This window comes from Canis lupus, chromosome 13 (genome assembly GCF_011100685.1).
Source record: "Canis lupus familiaris isolate Mischka breed German Shepherd chromosome 13, alternate assembly UU_Cfam_GSD_1.0, whole genome shotgun sequence".
NCBI lineage: Eukaryota > Metazoa > Chordata > Mammalia > Carnivora > Canidae > Canis > Canis lupus.
Window position 1 is genome coordinate 34039079 of NC_049234.1, and position 15256 is coordinate 34054334.

The 15256-nt window shown below is 47.8% G+C and overlaps 1 protein-coding gene across 3 annotated transcripts in view; it reads right to left on the reverse strand.

Annotated features, from left to right (window-relative positions):
• Window positions 1-15256, reverse strand: part of FAM135B (family with sequence similarity 135 member B) — a 277653-nt gene that overhangs the window by 44526 nt on the left and 217871 nt on the right. The window contains exon 1 of one of the 3 annotated variants that reach the window (XM_038555599.1): window positions 10562-11185. The exons of the other annotated variants lie outside the window; for them this stretch is intronic. The gene's annotated coding sequence lies outside the window, so the exon portion shown is untranslated. Of the gene's footprint in view, window positions 1-10561; window positions 11186-15256 lie in introns of those variants that run through there. 3 annotated transcript variants of the gene reach the window in all.

Genomic DNA, 15256 nt, shown 5'->3' on the forward strand with positions numbered 1-15256 from the left:
GGGGGAGGAAGATGCTCTGCTGCAAAATGTGAGGTTAGAGACTCAACCCTGGCTGCTGCATTTGGCAAGACACCAAACAGGAAGCCACAGCATCAGGTGCTCTGCACAATGTCATCTGCTTGCAGGTGGAGGGTGCACTACACCGGTACGATGACCCAACTGTGCTCTGTGCGATGAGGAAAGAAGGGCCAATTCCACCATGTGTCTGGAGACTCAGACACGGCGGAAGAGAAGACAGGGGCCAGGCCTCACTTCCATGCAAACTCCAGAGAGAAGGATGTCTTGGGGTGAATTTCAGTGGGGATTTGTTTAGGGGGGCAGAGAAAGGAAGCCCCAGAGGAGGGGTGTGGGCAGCAGAGGAGGGGGGCGCCAGCACAAGGCTGCAGCAGTCCATGGGTGTGGGACCTGCCTGTCCATCTACTGCTCACCCAGAGGTGAGGGGGGAGGGACACAGCCCTTCATGATCCCATGCTGCCCAGCCCATCCTATGGGAAGAAACTCCACCTGGGGAGTTGGTTCGATTCCCCGCTCCGGGTTCTCGCGAGCCGGTGAAGTGGCAACCTCCTGTCCCATTTGGTCTCCTTCCTTGCTGCTATCAGAGAGGAATCGGTTGGTCCTTGGGGCAGGTCTGAGAGGGATCAGTGGCCATCTGCAAGTCACCTGCTCTCCCCATGGAGAGTAGACGATCGTGGGTGCACTGGACTCGTGCTAATCACGGCATCGTGATGGGTGCGGCACGCGGGGTGCTGCAAATCGGGAAAGGGGGATGGAGGTGTCAGGTTGGCTGCTGTCACCCTGGCTCGGGGATGGTCAGAAGTCAGCTCCCCAGGAAGAAGACTCTGAGACAGAGCTGTGTCTGCGTCAGGTACTGGGTGTGCAGTAGGGAGTAACCCTGTGGGATCGCAGGAAGGGGCAGGGGGAGGAGCTGCACTCACGGTCACGGTCATGCAGCACCATAGAGACCTCAGCATATCCCATGGGAAGTGCTGGAGTTGCAGAGCCCGTGGCTTTGGAGGAAGGGCCAGGTCTCTGCACTCGTGCATTGCCCACTACTGAGCATGGGTTACCCCGGGAAGGAGGCTTGACCTCGGTCAGCAGCTCTCTCAGATGAGCAATCTCCAGAAACAGGCATGGCCAGGGGCTGTTGGCTACCACCACCCGTGGCAATTTGAGAAAATGAATTACTCAGGCCCGGGGGCAGGATATGGATGGTGCAGCACAGCATCCTCTGGAGAGTCCACTCCCTGGGACTCCATTGAACCCGGGCTTTGCTTTCCGAGGCCAGCAGGGTCCCTTTTGAGTTGAGCTTATGAGAGACATTCAGTGAGGTTTGGAATCATCAAAAGACTCTTCCATTTCATAAGCAGAAAATAGTCAGCTAGACACTCAGGGTAATCCCTATATTCCCATTTCTCATCCTTCCTTGTATGCTAGGAACAGAAGTCAGTAGAGTTGTAGAAAGACGGGCAGAGCTTGTGCATAGCAGGGTGTGCGTGTCAGACTCCACAGCCCTATGGAGCAAGAAGGAACCCACTCTTCACGGCGCATCTAGGTACTCCCACTACCTTGATGTCATGTGGTGCTCAACAAACTGTACAAAGCAGATACTTGAATTTTGACTTTCAAAATTAGAAGACACATATGGTGAAAATCACAATATTACCCAAGGAAACACAACAAAAAGTGCCACATTCCTCACAGTCCAATAATTTCTTGTGGATCTTTCTAGAATACTTCCATATGCATATGTGCAGATATGTTTTATGTGCACTTAATATACGAATATATGTCCTGGAAACACACACAGACGCACCCACAAGTCAGAAAATGCTCTGGATGGTTCTTTGTTCCTTGCTTTTATCACTTAGCATGCCTTAAAAGTTCCTTCTGATTACATAATAAGTGGTTAGGAACTCCAATTTCTATTTCACAGATCAAAAGATTGTGGGTCAGAGAATCAAATGACTCGTACAAGGTCACCCTGCTTTGCCCGCAGAAGAAATGATTCTCCGATTCAGGTGCTAAATGGGGGCAGTGTCTTCTCAGTGTGCACAGGTGCCCTGGAGACCGAGCCTGGCTGAGGACAGATGCTCCACCAGGGTGGCTTGCTTTGACCGAGGCATTAATTAAAGTCCTGCAGAGCCTCGAGGAGCTGTGACTAAGCGGAAATGAAAGCAGACACGGGAGGAACAAAGGCATCAGACCCAGGAGCTAGGAGCCCCCTTTCTGTTTGCCTCAAGCAGCCCTGAGCATCCCGTTTCCTGGTCCCGCCACCTGCTAGCAACCGAATTTTCTTATCACCAATGCCTCCAATGGAAAATGCTTCAGGACCTATTGAAGGCAAGGGATCTTTGAAGTCTGATATTAACTTTGACTTTGGAAACGAGATACCAATATCATATAGATTTTTCAAGAGACACATAAGGTAATCTTTGGGGAAATCTTCGCAAGGCTGATTCAATGTGATTATTGAGGCAACATGAAGTCAAAATGGTAACCCAGAGAGAAATCCTCAAAAAAGGCATGGCTTGAGATTATTATGAACAAAACAAATCTTTTTCCCTAGAAAAGAGTCAACAGCACAACTTTTCAAAAGTGAGTGAGCTGCTGCAGAAAATCCTTTTAGCCGCCCCCTGGGGTCTTGCAGAGGCAGTGAAGAAGAACATGTGTGCCTCCACTGGCCCTGCATGGAGTGGGCCAAAAAAATCACCCTGCATGAAGAAAGGCCCCTGGAGCACTGCCTGTTCCCACAGCCTGGAACAGAAACCCTAAAACGATATGCAGGCCCCATACATGGCCAGCAGAATAGCAAAGTTGTGCCTGAACTCACCATGGTGAGCTCCAGATCAGGGCTCACAGTACAACAGCCACAAAGGGATGTACAGAGGGGATGGTCGTGACGTGGCCCCTTAGGGTGGCTGTTAAGGATCAAACAAGATTATTCTAATAGGATGTGGACTTCTGCAATGTCCCAGGGTAACATCAGGGGGCACGAAAAGATGCATCCATCAATGGCCTCCAGGAACACACCTACGGATTATGAGGCTCAAACATTAACGAGGATCCACTTAGAAACCTAAACAATGGATCTGAACTCAAGTGAAGCACTTCAGGGGCTCCACTGGGGTGCAGGTTTGATTAGAATCTGGAGACCAGTAGGCCTGGCCCTGGCTCGTGGGTCAGTCCCTCAGTAATGGTGTGACCAGGCGAGACCCCATCCTCTGAAGTGTCTGTGTCAGATGGGAAGTCGGGAGAGGAATAGAGCCGAAGTGCTCTCAAGAATGCCTGGGTGACATTCAGCACCCACCTAGGTGCTAGTTAGGAAGGTTTGCTTTTTTTGACTTCATTCATCACCTAATCGAGAAAGCAAGCTGGCCATCAACTCTGACCTTATATCAACGCGGGTCCACATCAAGTGGCAACTACTGCCCTGGGCTCGAGATCTCTGTTCCAGAGTGCTGGCTGGATGCTTGCCTACTGTCAAAGTGGCTAATTGGCATCCCCCTGACCCAATCCTTCTCTTCCCTCTAGAAGAACCACTTGGACCCATCTGGCCTCACATCCCCGATAGCTGGGACATTGTCCCAGACTCCAGCCTTCTGTCTCACCTCACAATCTGTTAAGAAGGTCTTGAAGGTTTTGCCTCTACCATGCTCTTGCTTTTGCCCTAGTTTGAGTCTACACTGCTTCCTTCAATTATTAAAGCATCCTTCTATAGGGTCTCATCCCACTGGTCTTTCCTTCCATCTGTGGCATCAGCACATGCAAGTTAGTTTATAGTGTTACCTGCTGTCTACAGGATAAAGTTTGAATTCCTTAGGATGCCACTCAAAGCCTTGAGTGGTAAGTCCCCAACATATTTCCAGGTCCTCTGCTGCCTCTTGTTCTACATCCGAGCTCTAGTTGCTTTTCTCCTTTTCTGCCTGTAACTCATCACCAAGACTCAGGTCCAATGTCGTCTCCTCTGTGAAGCTTCTCCATCCTCTCACTCCTCCCAGGTCCTGCACGCACCTCCTTAGACCACAATGGTCTCCCCAACACCCCCCTCAACACCCAGAGGATAGAAGCGGTTTGTCTTTGAACCTGAAACAGCACACAGGAATTTGATGATTAAAGAAAGAAAGAATAGGGGTGCTTGGGTGGCTCAGTCATTGGGCATCTGCCTTTGGCCCAGGTCCTGAGCCCCTTTTGGGCTCCCTGTTCAGCAGGGAGACTGCTTCTCCCTCTCTCTCTCTCTACCCCTCCACCCTCTTCATGCTTGCTTGTGCTCTTTCTCTCTCAAATAAATAAAATCTTAAAAAAAAAAGAAAGAATAAATGAATGAGCTGTAGCATCCTCTGGGAGTCTCAAGAATACAAGACAACACAGGTCCAGATAGAAGGTCCAAATAACCATTACCTTCCCCCTTTTGAGAACCATGGGTTTTCACAAAGTTTGGGGCTTGGTATTGGGATTTGCCAGATTGCCACAAAAATCATGCTATGGATCTTTATGTCCTATACAAACATACTTACTTATGCTTTATATGAGATACTTACACAATCTGAGGTTTATTTGGCATGTGGTAAGCACTGATAACTTTTCATTTAATAAAAATACGCCCATGAAAGTTGACATAATTTTTGTACAGAAATATCAGTACATCTTCTGTGTTACAATTGTGGGAAAATGCATATGTGGAATTGGATTTTAATATTCTGGATGTTTATTTGAAATAGGAATGCAGCTCTATCAGACCTCACCATCTAGAATTCTATTAATAGTAGCCACTGTTCAGTAGATGCCTGCTGTGTGCCTGGTATTATTTTTTTGGTCTCTGGATGCTGGCTCTCAGTAATTCATGGGTTTTATCATTATCATCTTATTTTTAATCAATGAGGAAACTACGATTACATTAATAAGCAGCTAACATTTATTATTTGACCCTATTACATGCCGGGCACTGTTCAAGCACTCTACATGTATTAATCATTTAATTCTTATGCCAAACCTAGAAGATAAGTACAATTATTTATCCCCATTTGGTAGACTGGGAGTCTGAACCCCAGAGTGGTAAATAACCCACCTACAGGTCCGATGGCCAGCAAGTGGTGGTTAGTAATTAGGCATGGGCTGGGTGGGAAGCCTCACAGCACTGAGCTTCCTCTTGGAACCAAGCTGGAGGAGGTTTATATAGTTAGCCTGTGTTCCCACATTCAGGATACAGAAGAGTGAAGCCTCCAGCACCGACAAGGGCCCAGGTTTAAAAAGGAACCTCACTCTATAAATTCCAAAGGGAATCGAAAATCCCTTGGGCTACACTTCCCTTTGCAACCAACTAGCTGGGATCCCAGATAACAGTGCTATCTTTCTTTCTTTCATCTGGTCAGCACCAGACCGCTGCCATCCTAGTGAGCAGTGTCTGATTTGGTGCCCCAACACACAGGGCGGCAGTGACTAACTGTGGGTTGAATGCCAACTATCTCTTACCAAAAACAGTTGAAATACAGAAATCACAGCTGATTTCACATTAATACGACTTGATCTAAGTTGCCCCTACGGTCCTCTTAACTGACAGCCCACAAGGCTCCCTGAGCAGGGAGCAGTTCAGGCACAGGGGTCAGCGAAGTGGCTGACAGACCCTGGTCTAGGGTGCAGACATTCCCACTGAGGCATGTCTCCAGTCTACATTATGTGCTGGCCGCCCTCCACCTGCACATCGCTCCAGCACCAACAGATCCCGCAAATGACCACTGAGTGACCACAGAGAGATCTGTGTGGCTTTGGCCATAAAAGAAGTGAATGTGGCTTAGTGTTTCTCTCCCTCCATGTGTGTGCTGTATCCGCACCTCCCCTTCTGGGAGTCGGGGACAGGATAGTACTCATCTACTCCCAGTGGCCTTCACATAGTGGGCAATGCATATGTCCAGATGACTGAAGCAACGGTGAGAAAAGAGGAAGAGCCACAGTGAAGCCAAAGAGCTGCCTTGAACCTTCTAATGGGTCGTCATGGGGAACAGCTGCACAAGGTCCCACCAAGGGGGTCTAGAGGCACAAGCTATGGGTGAGAACACTCTTCTCCACTCTTGATATGTTTTCAATGTGCAGGGACACCCATTAGCATGACACCCCTGGCTCACCTCTGCCCATTTGCTGGGCACACGATGAGTTGGGGATAAAAACTGGACTCTTCCTCTTCTTTCTTCATGACAGCAAGTCTTCCCTGGGAAGGTACTTGTCTCTGTCACCCTCAGCCCTGGAGGAGTCCTGGCAGAGGAGACGCTCAGCTGGGGAGGCTTGCCTCTGTCCAACACTCCTATACCTGACCAGGTAAGTGGTTCCTTCTAGAGTTCAGTATCCAGGAGCCCCCTTGGTCAAAGATCTAACACCTTGGACAGAGGACTTAGCTGCCCTCATGGAGTAAGAGTGAGGGTGAAGGAGGTAGTTCTCTACCTTCCACAGAGTACAAGAGACATGCAGCATTAGTCTTACGATCATTACAGGTAAGAACTCCATATGAATCCTTCCATTGATGTACTTCATGGCATTTCCTTTAGTAAACTGGTCAATTCCTGTATCACCAAGAGATTTTTGACCTGTTTTGAACTTTAGAAGGTAATACTTCATGAGTAATTAAATAGGTTGATATAATGACCCTGAATAATTCATCACTTAAAAGGCATCATTCATGTCTTGTAAGTTACCTTAATGCCTGTGATGAGTTTTGGGCAAATGCATACATATTGCTGCTATTGATCTATTTGACTTTAGAGAACTACATTTTCACATGGTAGGTATTATGATTGAGAGTCCCATTGGGTTTCTTTATATTCTTCACCAAGTCAATGGAGTCATTCCAACTCCATGTATCACCATGAACTCAGTCCCTCTGTATTTGGTGCCTACTGGTGCCTGTCCCCCTGCTATAAACACTTGAGCTCCAAGGGCACCTGGGTGGCTCAGTTGGTTAAATCTCTGCCCTGGGCTCGGGTCATGATCTCAGGGCCCTGAGATCAAGCCCTGCATCAGGTTCCATGCTCAGCAGGGAATCTGTTTCTCCCTCTCCCTCCCTCTAAACTTCCCATGGCTTGTGTGCCCTCTCTCTCTCTCTCTCTCTCTCTCTCTCTCTCTCTCTCTGTCAAATAAATAAATAAAATCTTTAAAAATAAATAAATTTAAAAATAAACACTTGAGCTCCTGAGATTAGCATGCAGTGCCCCACCTGGAGGAACATATCCTCCAGCTGGAGGAACCAGGGACACAGATGCATAATTACAGATAGATGTCACACTGGAAGAAACTGTAGGATGTTGAGTGTGTGGAAGGATGTGAGCGGGGAAAGCTTCCTAGGAAAGGTGATGCTGCAGCTGGATCTTGAAGGGTTAGGCAGGCAGAGAAAGGATGAGAGAGGGCATGTCAATTATAGGAGCCACTATTAACAAAGATACAGGGTGAACAAATACAGTGCAGAGAACTACAATCTGAACTATGTTGCTAAGGCACATGAGTTCAGGAGGGAAAAACAGGAGACAGACAGGTGGGATCTAACCATGGAGGGTCAGGCATATCAGGTTCATCAAAAAAACAAAAACAAAAAGCAACTCAATTCTCAGGAACCCAGAGACACCCTAAGAAAGGTACACAATGTGTGCCAGTGCACTTGCCAAGGGGAGATAGGAAGGCATGTGTGGAGGCTCTGTTCTAGGACTCTGGCTTCTCCCTAGCTGCTGCATCTGGTACTCCAAACCTCCAGCGAAGTTGAAATCATAATGTAAACTTACAAAAGTAGAAGGACCCCAGAGAGATGAGGTAAATGGCCCTTGATCTCATAAATGCTAAGAGACGAGTCCAGGTTTCCAAAACAGCATAGCCATGCTCTTCCATCCCACAGGGCACTATTCTGAATTTACCAGAATCAAAGTCTTCCAAACTGAGGGTAGGGCAGTGAGAACAAGGATAATGGCCATCAGAAACGCTGGATTAATCATGCAGTGTGTGAAGGGTTGAGCGGATATTACTCTTATTCCCAAGAGGTCAGAGACCCATCACCTCCAACGTATCTGCAGGATGAGGGAGCTGTCAATTGCAGGGGGCTACTGCGACCATTATAACTGTTTCTACTTTGGAAGCTAGAGTGGTTCACTATGGTCTCTTCGAGGTGTAAAATTCTATGCTTTTGTGATTTTAATTATGAAAGGTATTAAATTCCTTCAACTATCACTGGGGCAGGCATAGACTCAGCATCTACAATTACTCTCCTACTGGGAGATTGTGGATTTGGTCCTTGTCTCTCCTCCTGGTATATCTGGTGGGCTCTTTCTATATGGCTCATTCTGCAGGGAACCTGGAAAGTAGACCAGAGCAGACCGGCACTGAACACGGATTCAATGTTCTGATAGCAAACGTACAAACACCCACGTGTCTCCCCATAAACCTCCTTATCTGAGATGCACAGAGCACCCAGACTCATGTCCAAGAGCAAGGTGGAGGGAGCGATAGTAACTGTCTGTCTTGCAGTCAGATGATCAGTACCCAGCATGGCTATGGCTTGAATGAGGCGAGCCTAATCCCAGAGCCCACACTTCTAACCACTGCCGATTCCTGCCTCCCTGTAGAAGATGCTCAGCGAATGTGGGCCCTCACTTGGCCTCTGCTGAAACAGATAAGTCTGTTCTGAGAGATTATCAAGGTAAATGGGAGGCCACTGCATCAATATTACCACATTTAGAATGTTTATTTCTATAGAAAACCAGCTCAAAGCAAGAATGGCTTCCATTACAATGATTGTGGCAACAGTAGAAACCAAAACAAAAGCATGTGTATAATAAATTATAGTCTATCTAGAGCCTTTAAATCAGCCCTGTAAGGTACAGGTCATTCTTAGGCTCATTCAATGGATGAGGAGGCACAGTGGTGGATCTGTCAGACATAGTGTCAGGAGCTGAGTTTCCTATGAGAAAAGAAATTGTCAAAATTAATAGCCCCCAAATAATCCGAACACATTTTTAGTAAAGTTTGGATCACCTCTCTGGCCAGGCTGTGATCAAATAGAGCTGTGCCGTTCTATGACTTGCATCTGCCTCAGGTTCAAGATAAAGCTATTAAATGGATGGCTGCCAAAATGACTGCATTGGCACTGCACTGTGACACTTAATCGAGGCTATGGCATCCACGCTGTCCATGCTGCTCCGCATCTATCGACTGCTTATGACTTGGTAGTACTCTGTCGAACACGGCGGGCACCCTCCACGAGGTACAGAGCCCCCATTGTGTGTTTGTGATCCTTTCCTGCCTCTCTTATAATAAAGGCAATTATTTCCGAGCAAGATGGTGAGGCGCAATGAAGGCAGGCTAATGGACGTAAGGTGCTGAGAAGAGCAACTGGCAAAGAACACTGCATCCAGGGGAACACAAAAGAGATGCAGGCCAGCCAGTCTGCAGAGGTGGCAGGAGAGGACGAGTCAGAAGGTTGCAGGCAGGGTGAGGATGCTGGCCATGATCCTGGCAACCACACTGTGCACACGCCACCTCGCTTTTCTCTGAGCCGAGGAGAATGAGGTATAGAAAGAGGAAACAAGAGTGGACCAGAACCCACTTCCCTGCAGTCTTCCAAACACAGGGGACCCTCTGGCCTTTTGCTTTTCAGTATTGTACACAGAGCCTACAAATGATGTGAAGAGGCCACTTCACCGCTGTGTTTATTAACAAGAACTCTGCAGACAGTAAATTCTTTAGCTAAGGTGACGGCACTCAATACATCACTCCAGTGCAGAAAACACTTAACACTCCAACATTTGAAAGTGCTGGATCTATCCATCGAAACATTTATAGCTTTGGCACTTCCAGTTTCTGGTATTTTACTTCCATTTGTTCTTCATTAAAAGCAATTCCCCAAACTGTGTGCAATGTTCAGCAATTTTGTTAGCAGTTGGCAAATTGGATTCTTAATATTTAATCTAATTGAGAACAACATTACACAACTCACACTGAACAAGCAATTTAGTTGTCAGATCATCATAAAACCCCAAACACCTTTCTGATGAATGTATTTTTACAGTCTAGCTGAAGGAAGGCTCTAATTTAAAGGAAAAAAAAAAAACTATTCTCCAACTCTATCAGCTGTATCAATGTCTCTTAAAAATCACCAGTCACTACATGTGATATTTTAAAAATGAGAGATGGTGTGTTGTGTGAAACAAGCGTATGGTCCATCATTGGAGTCAAACCAAACTCAAACACTAGCTTTGCACACTGTAACTTTCTCAGGGTTCCTCACGCGTACACACAGAGTCTATTAAAAACAATTTTGGAACAAGATGCCATCTCTACGACGGTTGGCAGGATCTGTTCTACAACAAATCAAATGCCGGGGAGATATTAAGTGCATTGTTTGGTTACTCCATAAATAGTAGATACAATGAATAAAATAATAATTTTTATTGTTATCATTATGGTTAAGCGTATTATTTTTATCAGTACCATTAGAGTGTGAATAGAGTGTCACCTCATTTTTTCTCATCAGTAGATCACACTCACGAGTTACAGGAGGCAGGCAGATGGAGCGACGGGAGAGGGTGCTTACATTCTGTGCGTTGTTTTCGATTTCATGTAATTCTCTTTTGTTTTAAGCGAGTCTTCAAATCTTTAAGACTTGGCTCTCCAATCTGGCAGAAATATCTTTCGGGGATAAGATTTTTAGCTGGTTGAGGATCCAATGTTGAAGAAGTTTATCTCCCTGGCAAGCTGCTCCTTGTGGATTGAAGCAAGAGGAGGGCAGGTGCAAGAAGCGAAAAGAAACAGGAGAGCGGTGGCAGGCTGTCTAGAACCGCAGGGGCCATGGGGGGCTCACCAGGGAGCGGAGGGAGGGCAGCAAGCCCCACCGCGCTGGGGCGCACGTCGGGGCCAGCACCAAGCAGGCACCACAAAGAACGGGAGGGAATGATAGACGTGAGCACTCCCATCCCCCCGGACACTACGCCCAGAAGTCAGCCCCTATCCTGACTCAGTGACTCTGAATGTGGCCCTTGCTCCCTCACCCCCCAGAGACCAAAGCTGGTCACCGTCCCCGTGGCTTCATGGCCTGGCTTTAACTGCCCCACAGCAGGCTGCTCTGGCCCTGAGACTGGTCCTCCCGCCCCAGGCTCGGCGCCTTCACCTGCCCACACCCGTGTCGCAGATGGCCGGACAGAGTCCCACGCTGTCCCTCCTGGTGAACCAGACCTCTTCCCTGTCGGGAGCTTCTCTGTTATCTCCTCTATTCAATGTTGCTGCTAGTGATACCGCTACCCTGAGGCAGAGACAGCTCTTTCAAGGAGAGTTTGGGATGCTTCTGAGCTTGATTATGGTTAGTGTCACTCCACACAGTGATATTCTAGAATTAAGTAGAACAGAGGACATGCTTAACATGGTGCCCAAGTCACTCATTGTGCATTTACTCAAGAATTATTTAGTGGGGGGCACTTGGGTGGCCCAGTGGTTGAGCGTCTCTCTTTGGCTCAGGTCATGATCCCAGGGTCCTGGAGTCAAGTCCCCCCATTGGGTTCTCTGCTTAACAGGAGACAAGCCTTCTCTCTCTCTCTCTCTCTCTCTCTGCCTCTCCCCAATGCTCATTCTTTCTCTCTCTCAAATAAACGAATAGAATCTTAAAAAAAATAAAAATAAGAAATCAGCAGGTAAAAGTAGGAGGGGGGAAATTTCATATGTGACAAGCAACCTTTTGCAGATGTAAAAATAAAATTGAGATGATGTCAGCAGAGTGTACATGTGGGGTCAAGGCTGAATGAAGGAGGGTTTCGGTTCTGAGGCCCGGGGCAGCAGGAGGGCCTCTATTCTTTGTCATGAGGATGATTTTAAGGTTCACCATCTCATGGGAGCCAAGCGGAGAGAGCGTGGAGGGAAGAGAATCAAGAGAAAGCAGGTAAGTCTGGAAGCTGTGCGTTGTGCAGCGGGAAGCATCCGCGTAGGCAGCGGGAGGGGGATGAGGAGAGGTGTGAAAACGAAGACAGGTTACAGAGTCTGCAGGGAGTCCGTCCCTGGCATTGGTGTGCTAGACAGGAAGGGACCCGGGATGATTCTGAGGCTCCTGGAGACTCACTCCAATAAGCAACACAGAGCACAGGCCGTCATTCCCTCCCGTTCTTTGTGGTGCCTGCTTGGTGCTGGCCCCTACGTGCACCCCAGCTCCCCGGTGAGCCCCCCATGGCCCCTGCGGTTCTAGACAGCCTGCCACCGCTCTCCTGTTTCTTTTCGCTTCTTGCACCTGCCCTCCTCTTGCTTCAATCCACAAGCAGCAGCTTGCCAGGGAGATAAACTTCTTCCCAGTAGAGGAGACGCAGCATCTGAGATTGAATCTCTGGAACCCCACCAGTGGGATTGGAATCCCAGTGCCGTCACTCACAGCCTTCCTGACCTTGGGCCACCTTACTGATTTCCATAAGCCTCAGTTTCCTTATCTGTAAAATGGGGGGGGGATACTAATAGCTTCTTCACAGGGGGTGAGTAAAGAGTAAATCAGAGAATGTGCATGCAGCCTGTAAGATGGGCTAGAAAAGGGACACCTGGGTGGCTCCGCAGTTGAGCATCTGCCTTCAGCTCAGCGTATGATCCCGGGGTCCTAGGATCAAGTCCCACATTGGACTCCCCACAGAGAGTCTGCTTCTCCCTCTGCCTAGGGAGTCTCTGCCTCTCTGTGTGTGTCTCTCATGAATAAATAAATAATTAAAAAAAAAGATGGAAAAAAAATGATGGGCTGGGAAAGGGGAAGAACTCTGCAGTTTAGCTAATAGTGTTCTATTGATTAACTGGAAGCACGGAGTATGGTCTGAATATTAGCCACGGAACCACATCCCTTACGTCTCTGAATTCACCCCCATGATCACTGGAGGCAGCTGTTAGGTAGCACACTGAGCACCTGTATAGGGAGCCTTCAATCCAGCACCTAAAGCTCACCATGGGGACAATCCTTGGCAGGTTACTTCCACCCCCAGGGTCCAGGCTCCCCTTCTCTGAGAGGGGTTAACTAATTCCATGGCTGTGATGATATTCAATGAAATATCAGGACCAAAGGCCTTTGGGACAGAGAGCATAGAGGAACTCATAGATAGTGTTGCCATCACTCGCCTTATCAGTGCTGACTCTTGAAAAGTGTTAAGTCAGCCATCCCGGGAAATGCGCATGGGCTGTGCACGCCCTGGCCCGCCTCCACCCCTGAAGGCTCACATCCCATAGGCAAGCTAGGCAAAGGTTAGAGTATTCCCTGAAGCCGCCAGCCGACTTTCTGGCAGCCATGAGCAAGCATAGGTTTCGTTGAAAGTTCTCCTGGGAAAGTGAATGAGATCAATATGGAACAGGATTCTTTGCTACCCAGAGAAGGCAGCCAGTGAGGCAGAGAGAATGGCAGAAGGCAGTGAGGGATGAGAGTCATCTCCAATAATAAATCCTGGAGCAGACTACTGCCACAGTGAAAGGGACAGCCAGCACAGCCCTGGGGCTGCAGACAAGCACCCTGTCTGTACCGCATCGGTCTGGAGGCCAGATTCCAGGAGGGGTTCACTGCTGTGTTTAGGTTAGAAATGGGAGGTCCGGAGTGAGAGCTGGCAGGGAGTTTCTGGTTGCCAATAGAACTGTAAGTGACTCCAACAAAACTGGCTATGAAGACACTGGCAATACAATTTACAACAACGGGGCAGCCCGCGTGGCTTGGCAGTTCAGTGCTGCCTTTGGCCTGGAGCGTGATCTTGGGGACCCGGGGTCAAGTACCATGTCGGGCTCCATGTATGGAGCCTGTTTCTCTCTCTGCCTGTGTCTCTGCCTCTCTCTCTCTCTCTCTGTGTCTCTCATGAATAAATAAATACAATCTTAAAAAAAAAATTACATCAGGTGGTGTGTGTGTGTGTGGGGGGAGGGTTTCAATAAATGAGGCCGGATCTACCACACTCAGGGATCAGACTTGGATTATACTTTGTGAGCACTCATGCATATGGCATGCACCGAGTGCGGGTGCTGGCCCACACCAGGAGGTCACAGCGTGAAGGAAGCCATGGTCTGCCCTGGGGCCTTCCCTCTAGCAGGGAAGACAGACAACTGTCTCCAATGGGGTGGGCATTGCACCAAGCAGGCAGCATGAGAGAGTGAGGTTTGTAGCAAGCCTGGGTTGTCAGGAAGAGCCTCCTTGGGAAAGGAACATTCGACCTGGATCCTAAAAGACGGGCCGGGGAAAAACTAAAAAAAAAAAAAAATCTCTCATGTTTTGCCTTTTTCACTCATTGGAGGAATATAGGCGGTCATTCCTCTGTTTACGTTTGTGAACAAGATGGCTCTTGGAAGCCATCACTGCTTCTATACTGGACTGAACACCTGGTGATGGAGGGGATGCTGGAGAGTGAGAATCAGCTCCCTAAATTCTGATTTATCCACAACTACCTTTGTCCTGGCGGACACAAGAAACATGCTCACATAAGCATAAGCCATGTCTTTGGAAGAGAGCCACAAGGGTCACTGTTTTGTAAGCGGAGAAACCGAGACCTGAGACCACATAACTAGTGGGCTGCAGAGTTTCCTTAGGCCCTCACCTATAGAGTCTACCAAATTTTTTCACTTACTAGTGGTGTGAATTTGGGCAAATAACATAATCTCCCAGTGCCTGTTTCCTGATGACACCACAGTTACAACTATGGAAGCCTCGTAGTTGTTGTGAAGGTTCATGGGGTCATCTACAGCGTTGGCTGTCATTAACATCATCAACAAAATTGCCATCGCCCTATGGCACCTGGCAAGCATGCCCACTTATGTTGAATCTGCAAAGTGTTTTTGCAATCTACATTTACACAAGTGGTAACTAGGTGGAAAACTGTGCTTTCTGGCTAGAATTACCTATATATATCTGGATACTCATCTGGATACTCATATATAGACAATAACATGGTACAGTTGAAGGAGCTCTTAGCTTAAATGTTGAAAGAACTGATATTGGAATCTCAATATCCTCTTCCACAGGATGGGAAAAAAATCAGCCTTACTGCTGCCCAGAGGGTTTCTCATCTGTTCCCTCATCATTGCCTTCCACAGCAACAAGGAGTGAGCATCCTTCCATGTGCAAGGCACTGGCTACACAGTATTCAAGAAAGACACAGTCCCTTCCTTGAGCTTTTGCAGTGGTGGGGACATATTGGGAACAAGATAAGACATAGAATGTTACAGGGAAAAAGCCATGGGAAGAAGACAGGAAACCTAAAGGGTTTCTTCTGGGCAGGCTATAAGTTGAGAGAATTCTCATTTC